This window comes from Emydura macquarii, unplaced genomic scaffold, assembly GCF_026122565.2.
Source record: "Emydura macquarii macquarii isolate MOO-44397 ecotype Brisbane River unplaced genomic scaffold, CSIRO-AGI_Emac_v2 contig_2706, whole genome shotgun sequence".
NCBI lineage: Eukaryota > Metazoa > Chordata > Testudines > Chelidae > Emydura > Emydura macquarii.
The window spans coordinates 1-9,231 of record NW_027132843.1 but is presented as its reverse complement, the minus strand read 5'-3'; the positions used below and the strand labels follow the sequence as shown (position 1 = coordinate 9,231).

Here is a 9,231-nt window from a genome sequence, read left to right as displayed (position 1 = left end):
AAGTATTGTCATTTGCCTTTAACTTCCATCTGCCATAAAGAGCTCCAATGTATTGAAAGTCAATGTAATTTATCGAGTGTCGAGTGCTGAATTATCCAGGCAATTCATTGAAATGTTGCTTTTTCTAATTTCCAGACCATTACATAGGATTACTGTTTGTTTCAACAGTGTGATGTTCAGTAGTACATCAGAACCATGTGACAGTCATTCTGTCATAGGAGGGAATATATGTGTTATGCATCAAAAAATCAAGAATTGTTCTTATCTGGGAATTAGACTGCATTAAGAGGGGGAAAATACAACGTAGATGAGGAATCGTGGTATGATTTGTTAACCTAAAAGTTTAACTCAAAGGTAGGCACCTGTATGGACTGAATGCAAAGTAAAATTCAGCCACATCTCACCACCATGAGATCTCTTCACATGATCTCAATGCAAAATCATAAAATGACTTTGCAGGTTTGATTGAAAGGTTCCCAGAGCCTTTTAAATCCATAAAATACCGTTCAAGTGGAATTTAAATAGTGCACGGGCTTTGTACTGATTCCACCCTCACGGGGTTGAATTCCAGGCTTAATGAAATTACTCTGGAAATTCAGCTCCCTCAGAGCACATAATCTGTTCTTGTTTGTACAAAACATGCCATTTCTTTCTGTGTGCAAGGATGGCTTGCCCGCTCCTCCGATTGCTCACGTAAACCCTCATCCCTTATTGTGAGTAACAGAGAGACACTGAAGTCAAAGGGGCTACGCCAATTTACAGCAGCGGAAGAGCCGCCCTGCTGTTCAGGACTCGTTTTTGTTGAGAGTGTTTTGCTCAGCTTCTGCAGAAGCACCGTGGGGAAGGTGGTAAAACATCAATGCAGACTAGATCGCTTTCTTATCGGACTGAAGTCGGTCTGCGTGGGAGGCAGGAAATTTTCAAGACGATACATTGTCATTAAGCGATACCATATTGAAATAGAAATGTACATTTAAAATACAAGGGGCCTCTTGAGCCAGCTGAATTGATTCTGCCTTTCTTCTGGTAGATATTTGCTAGGTAGAGAGGCATAAGGACATTCTATAGGCACACCGAGAAACCTCGGTACTGTAACGTACCCACGGTTCGACTGGTTATTTTGGAACGGTATGTGTGATTTGAAGAGTAAGATGACTAGCACGTGGGAGCTGAGAAAGTGGTCCTGACAAGAGGACATTGCTGAGTTCTAATCCCAGCTTTGACACTTCACATGCGGTTCCCCGTCAGTGCATTGGGATTCCTATTCCTAAAAACCACAACTAAGATTTCCAAAAGTGACTAATGGAGGTGGTGGGAGGCACTTTCATGGACCATTTTGATGTGAGTTTTACCCAAATGTCATTTAGGAAGGAAAAGTTCTGACAATGTCAAAACATCCCATATGGATATTATGCATTTCTTATTATTTATTAAACCATTTGCTAGATGGTGTAGTTTGCAAACTTCGTTAATTTATATACAGGTGAGAGTAGGTGGGCTAACGGAATGGACCGTCCGTGGGGAAAAGGAGGCATATTTCATAACCGCAAGCATAGTGTAGCTATCAATCTCCTGTTTCCTATGGTCTAGTGGTTAAAGCACTGAGACCGAAAAGATCAGATTTCGCTTCCTGGCTCTGCCACATATTTCCTTGGAAACCGTGGCCAAGTCACACGACCTCTCTGCGCTTCACATCCCCATCCGTTAACTGGAGATGATAACACTTCCCTTCTCCCATTCTGTCTTACACTTATTTAGACCGCAGGCACTTCAAAGCAAGACCGTCTCTCGCTGTGTGTTTGTACGGCATCGAGCACAATGGATCCGGATCGGGCACCGCCATGGTACGAAAATTTAGTAAGGCAAAGTTGTGAAGATCGATTTTATGTACAGGTAGGTCGATTACTTGACATTTACATTGCACCGATATTCCCACAGCGCTTATCTTTCTCTAATCACACCACGAAACCCCTCGGCTAACATCTCTGAGCACGGGGTCTGATTTTCCAGCTCGTGGCGAGAGGATGAAATATGGTTGAAATTACACTTAAAACTTGCCCATTTTTTAGAAAATGGCAGTACCCCGGTGTGGCCATTTAGTCTGCCGGTTCATCCCACTCGTCTGAGAGACTCTTTCCTTTACCTGCACTGAGCTTTGGTTGGGTCAGGTTACCGGGTAGGTCCACAGAGGCCGTTACACACAAATGCTGCGACTGCCTTCATCTTACCAAATCTAACAGGAAGATGTCACGCTACGGGGGTCAGAACAGTCAAGCGAGTGAAGTTACGCTTGGCCTGTAGGTCAGCCGTCAGGCAACTCAAATTGCAGTGGGGCTCCAATGATCTTAGCTCCTCTCGTACTTACTCTTTAATATTTCTGAGGAGGGCAGAGTCTCATAAACTCGAGTACCTCGGTGAATGTCATTGAAGTGTTGTTTACTCTCTCAAATCCTTTTTATTTATCAGAATTATTTATATAAAACCTTCAGTGCACATAAACCCCAGCCAGTCTGAACGGTCCGCCGGATTTGGCTGTCCAAATTTGTTCTTTGTAGACCCAGGCTGCTCACATCCATCATGTAATTACACTCTAGCTAGTGATTTTGTTTGCGTTTTTTATTTATTTATTAAGTTTGGCATCTCGGCTACTAGTGAGCCATCATTAATAGACTCCCGTCCTTCGTTTGTTAATTAAGGCACATGCTTTCTCTCTGATACTACTTTCCCCCTTGACAAACTTTTAAATGTTCATCTTAATCCCTGTCGTTTAGCATCAGCCCATTTACGTTAGTGGTGAAAGATCAAGTTACAACACAGATTCTGAAAAGGTCTTTTAGAAAACCCTCCAAAAAATATCATGCCCAAGAATAAACTAGAGATCTTGCAGCTACTGTGCTGGCCTTGTGTATAATGGAAACCACCTCGAGCCAGGGAGTGCTGCTCTTAGTTCCAGCACCTATGACTTATTTTTTTCTAAAAAACCCAGAGTTATAAAACCACAGAATTCAAAAAAGATTCCACCACCTTTCGAAAGGGCTACGTACCTGTCTGAAAACAGGTCCTAGACTGAGATTCCTGTGCAGTGTTTGCAATCCAGACATCGGAGCACTTACTAGGACACTGAAAGTGAAATGAATTAGACCTGATTTTTTTTCCATTGTCTACACTTTGCAGAAAGTAAAGCACGTATGTAGCTACCAGTCTGTAGCTATCTAGTCTGGCAATGTTTATATTAGTTTCCTCTGGGTCTTTGGAAAAGCTAAAACGTCTTTGTCCCTCTATTTTCCCATCTAAAAGAAAGAGAATTGTAATTATAGTTGCTACTCACATAGCTGCCGTGCGAGTGGCTTGGAAAATGCTTTGAACATAAAAGGGACGTATAAATGTTCTCTCTTATAATTAAGAGGGAGATGCCGTGAAATACTACCACCGCTGTGATATAGAGCTATTGGCTCAACGCTAAACACATAGAACGCAGGTATTGTATTACTTCAAAGCATTTTACAAAACCCAGTCACAATTAGGGCTGATTCCAAAGCCCATTGAAGTCTATGGAAAGTCTCTTCTATCAGCCCTTCAAACTTCACAACAGCCTTGTGGAGTAGGAAAGTGATATCGCTAGTGTACAGCGTGACACAGCGGATGCAGAGGAAAATTAAGGACTCTGCCCAAGCCCGCCTTAAATATCAGTGGCAGAACTGGGAATAGAATCTGAACATCCTAAACCCTTTCCCCCATCACTAGAGCACTCCCCTTTACTTCAACACCATATTAAATGATTGCCCAAAGGGATATAAAGCAAAGAGCCGCCGGCATTATTTCTCGCTCAAGGTAACCTTTATAGCTCTCCTGAACACTATTTTACACAGACGTTGCTTAAACAGAAGTCACTGTATTGTTTTTTTACTCTTGTCTTGTCTGACTGTGGTTAGCAGTCCTCCATCCTCATGTGCTTCCTCACCACAGTCTAGCTTTAAAAGAGGATGGAAAGTCAGTCAATTGTTTTGAGTTCCTTCATGATGAACAGTAAATCTTTGGTCACTCCTGTGTGCAGGCGTGAAGAACATGGGTACAGATTCTAGGGTTTAGCATGAGAGGCAGGAGCAGCGCTTACGTTTTCGTGATCCGTCAATCCAAATTCGTTGGGACGAGGAAATTGTCCCCTCAAGGCAGTGACCGGGTCAAGTTTTATGGCTTACTTGAACTTTCTAGATGCTAATCTTGGGCTATGGAAGCTAAATACATTCAGTACCGGGGTGGCATATAGCAATATTCATGCCCCAGAAGCGGGTTCAAAACAACATTGAGATTTGGTTCAAAGGGAAAGTTAAATAGGGAGGAACATTTCCAAAGTGACCCAGTTGGGGGAGTTGTTAATCAGGGATCTCACAACCAACAAGCAGCAAAACTTAGGGACGGAAAAGGCGAACCAGCCAGGCAAACAGGGGAAGCAGAGCGCAGGAAATGATTGAGCGAGCCCGTGAGTGGGGGCCACGGTAGTATAAACTCTAGTTTTGCCTAACCTTGCTCAGCGCCAACCGGAACTCTAAGAACCCCAGACTAACGGGCTAGAAACAGTGCAACTACATGGCTTGCGTTGTTCGATACCTGTAATTAACACAACTAGATAACCAGAAAGTTGACTGCATGCCTAAGAAATTCCAGTGTAAATACAATACAGTAAATATACGGATTAAGAACATTAGCAAAAGGCATAAAACTAGCAAATCGGTCATGTAGTTACCAATCCAGTTAAAGGAATTAGTGGTAATTATATACTGAAAAGCAAAACTATGGCGTGATTGCACTGTAATTTTGGTGCTCATATTATTTATAATGTGACTAGCTTCCCCCTCCCCTTTTTCTCAGTCCCCTGATTTGTGGTGGGCAAAGCTAGGGCTCTAAAACGCGGGAAAAAAAAATCTATCCTGGACAAAACCATTCACCAATGAATGTTTATCCAAATGTTATTACTATTAGCTGCACAGATTTGGTGACAGGAAAAACTCAAGTCCCCCACATTGGACAGCTGGCTCAGAAAAGCATGAGAAGCTCCATCCATGGGAGAAATGACTAGTCTGCACAGAGAATGAATCACACCACAAATAATTGGACATTTGTCTTTCCTCCTGCACAGTGAGAAAAAACAAAAAAACCCAAAAACACCCCCTTAATGAACTCTTCTCTTTCTTGCAGTGACTTTAGCAGTGGAAAGTTCACGTCTCCTCTGTAACCATCATGAGTCCTGAAAGCCACGTCTGATCTTGGCCAGCTCCTGTCCATATTTACTTAAGACTCCTTACCTCTCAGTGTGAGGTGCTTAGTGATTGCACAAGGTGAGTAACCCTCTTTTCTAATCTTTCTAACAGGCCAACAGGTTGGCAACCTTGTGATAAAACTTCACCATCTCCTCTGCGAGTGAGTCTTTGACATATTGTACTATACAGATTTCAGACTTGTCAAAGATGCTCTTGCTCTGAGATCACAAAGATCTGCAGCAGCTTCAAGGGCAAAGGTCAACTAGCTATGTGACAGCTAAATGCGGAGTTTGTTTTTAAACTTGCATGACTAAACGTTTTCACCTTATTTCTCTTCCCCCACCCCCGAAAAGTATTGTCTAAGTCTTTGCATAAGTTGTGATCCCAGAGGAACCATTAGATAAGGTCTGTAAAATGAGACAAACATTTTCTGCTGAGAAAATTAGGATTCAGAAATCCAGGCATAACCTGGCTCGTAATGTAGCATTCCTCATCTTAGAGTATGTTGACACTGCCCCCCTTCCCCATCTCCCCAATGGCAGAGAGTCTCAGCGCCTGGGTCAGCTGAGTTTTGGCTTATGCTACAGGGCATAAAATAGCCACATAGACATTACCGCTCAGGCTCTGAGACTCCCCGCCTCCCATCCTCTGCACCGGTGGCATTAATCTCTTCTGAATCAATGACCACAATAGAAAAATGTGACTGAAAAGTTTGAATTTGTTTCACTCGGGTGTGCTGCTTTTCAAAGTCTACAGAAGCCATTTTTTTTTTTTTTTTTAAAAACATCTAGGGTTCCAAACGACACCTGGGCTACGCAAATACAAAACTATTCCCTCTAGTGCGGTCCAATGAGATAGAATTATGTCTGGTGTACAATAAGTACTCTGTACTAAAGTAATATTTATGCTAACACTGTATTTTGGCTGCAACAAAAAGGAAGTATAACAAATTACTTAGCAAAGGTGACTAAAAACCATTCCTATCCAGTGCTTAAAACAGCACTTTACTTGCAAGAGAAACGACTCAGTAATTGACTGCGAATTTGTCAAAATGACGGTAACTGTCTTTTTAAAATTTCAGTCCCAAAGGAATCCAGTACATTTCTTGCTGTTGAACCGGAGTGACTGTCAATATGTTTTAGCTGGCGGTTCTGCAGATCTTTCAGTGCTAATATTACACGGGGAATTTTTGTTGCCAGTCTTCGGGCCATTGATGTCCTGGGGTAATAGCGTAAAAGTTGGTGTTTAAAAACAACCCTGTTGCTCAGACTCAAAACGATCGTTTGTTCTTAATTGTCAGATTTAGGTCACAATGCAGGATAAGCCATGACATACCCCGATTCCAGGATTCGATTGCTTGGTTCAAACAACTCCATTACGGAAGCTGAACTGCACTCCATGAAGAGGTTTGATAACGGTAAGTTGCCTTATTCTAAAAAAATTTAAAGCCCTCGAAACGTGCTGTAAAATTGAATGGCATTGAAATCTATGTGGCCCTACTGAAGCGTCCACATCTCTTTTTGGGAAAGGAAGCGCCAAGCCTCCATAAACCTAGTGGTGAACAATTTCAAAGCAATGCTCTAAGCAGACTCGTACGGCTGCTTTCCCACAGCAAAAAAAGATATAACTGCCATTCTACCACACGATTAAAGAAGCGTCACAAAGCGTAGCCCATGAAATTATCTGAATTGGGAGCCGTTTTGTTTCATAGCCGTCACATCCCTAATTTGAAGGTTCTCGTTTGAGCCAGCGGACACACAAGTCCACACGGTTTATTCGGTATCCCGTGTAAACATACAGGCATTCTACCTCTGCATCTGACGAAGTGAGCCAAGTCTCACGGAAGCTTATGCCTACAAAAATTAAATTTGTCAGTCTTTAAAGTGCCACAGAACTTTTTTTTTTTTTTGGGGGGGGGGAATAGAGACAGCCGTTTCGCTCCCAGTAAGCAGGCTTAGTGTGTTTACATTGGCACGGACAGCGAATCGGGTGGCGATATTTCTATCGCCTCTCCAGATCATAGCTATTTAAACGTGCTGTATTTGGGAAACTAGGACCTCGACAGTATGGAACAACCGTCTAAACGGATTCATGGGTAACATTTAAATGGTTTACGTATAAAATAAAAAGCACACGGGAGCCGGTTCTGTGAGTAAAGGCGCTTTCCAATGGTGGTTTTTAAACGTTCGATAAGACTTGCGGTGGTGAACGTTAGAACAGGTTTTATTTTAAGCGTCATCAGAAAGCACGGTGCTGCTATTTTGCAAGACGAGCGGAGACCTCCGTCTGCTGTCAATATGCAGTTTGCCAGGGGACAGGTATTTGCCATTTATATCTGATGGCAAACGGCGAGACGCTAGCCAACATCTAGCAGGTATTGTGAAGCTAAAAAAAGCCAAACTGTGTATCCTTTATCAAGGTGAAGGGGGCCATTAAGTCTCCTCTGAGGGTTTGAGTGATGATGTCATCTATAGTTTAGGAGGGCACAGGTGGTTACTGTATTCCTTACATTAAAGCACTTTAATGAGAGGTGGGACTCACTGAATTTCCTATTAGCCTTTAATAGTCCATTGCCTCATTCAATATTTTCACAAAACACCGGAGACCCCCGTAAACGTCTCCGAGACTGTATTTTTGCAGCAAAGCATAGCCTTATCTATTTACATAGAAGAAATCAACATTTACTGGAACTGTATGTAAATAGAGATGGCGTCGTGTGCATTTGTTGCTATATAAACCGATTTGTGCTTACAGAAGCATAGGCAAAACTTAACTGCCCCATCAGACGCTTTTCCTTCAAGGGAAGCCGTCAATAAAATAACTCACAATAGAATAAAGGGAAGGTTCAAGGTCGGTGACGTTCCTTCCTCGGACTTAGCTGCTCAAACGCTCATTGCTATTATGTGCCCGAACTTCATTTTACTGCCCCACATCCCACACTGGGAGTGGCTTATGCTGAATTTTTAGCAGGATCTTGTTTAATATATATATGGTAGGTGGCATTCGCCACCTTCCACTGAAGAGCCATAGCGATCTATTTTTTAGTGCCTTCGAGCCGCAGCTAAACATTCCGAATTTGAAACTGGTGTCATGATAAGGGTGGGACTCCCTGTTATACTCAGAACTAATCTAATCTAAAGGACTCCAGGGAGACTACTAGCCTCATCTGAAATGGCTACACTTGGGGTAAAGGTACTATTCCACCTCTAGCAGCCGCTGCTTTAGGGATACATATTTTACAAAGATGTTCATAGTGTTAGCCAACTGTAGTCTTCTCTTAGGAAAGCTTAAACCCCATGGCTTTAATGTTTGCTGATGACAGGTTCTCTTTTAGACCAGCTTTAACGTGCAGCTTCACTCTTGGACAAAAGTGTAGCTGGCTGCTCTTACACCCCGAGGCTTGTCGCCCGTGGGAAGTGTCATTTATTGGTGAGATTTGGGCACCGCCAGGAGAGAGCGGTCTTTTACAGGCCACGCTTCTACTTCACTAGCACCTCCAATTTTGTATCCGCAATGCTACTTTGAAGTGTTTTGACATGGGAGGATTGGTATTTTTGTGAAGCAAGGTACTTAAAGCTTTTAATCTCTCAAGTGCTCAAAAATGGTTTCCCATGTCCCAGAAGCCAGGAGCTGCTTCCCACCTCCCCTTCTCTCGTTTTCCCTCCTGTACCCACTGCCTGCGTCTTACGTACCCCCCGGGGTACGCATACCACAGGTTGAGAAACCATGGGTTAAGAGCATCTGAATCTGCTGCCCTTAGCCCTTGCCTACACTCGTGGCTGTCTGGCTAGTGGGCTTCACAGCGGCCTTCTGTCAGCACTGAACAAACATATTAAGTCCCAGGCTAGGAGCAGCGGGGCTTTCTGACTAAAACCAGACAAGCGCTACCACCTGCCTAACGCCGGACTCTCCATCTTTCGAAGACTTTCAGCTGAGACGCAATCCCATCTCATCCCATTTGCAGCCCGCCCCC

General features: G+C 43.1%; 1 long non-coding RNA gene across 1 annotated transcript; it reads right to left on the bottom strand.

Annotated features, from left to right (window-relative positions):
* Positions 1–326: 326 nt before the first annotated feature.
* LOC137164987 (uncharacterized) lies at positions 327–9,225 on the bottom strand. Its single transcript, XR_010923258.1, has 2 exons — positions 3,045–9,225; positions 327–898 (listed from the first exon to the last, which is right to left on the bottom strand). It is a non-coding gene; the product is annotated as an uncharacterized lncRNA (long non-coding RNA).
* Between the last annotated feature and the right edge of the window lie 6 nt (positions 9,226–9,231).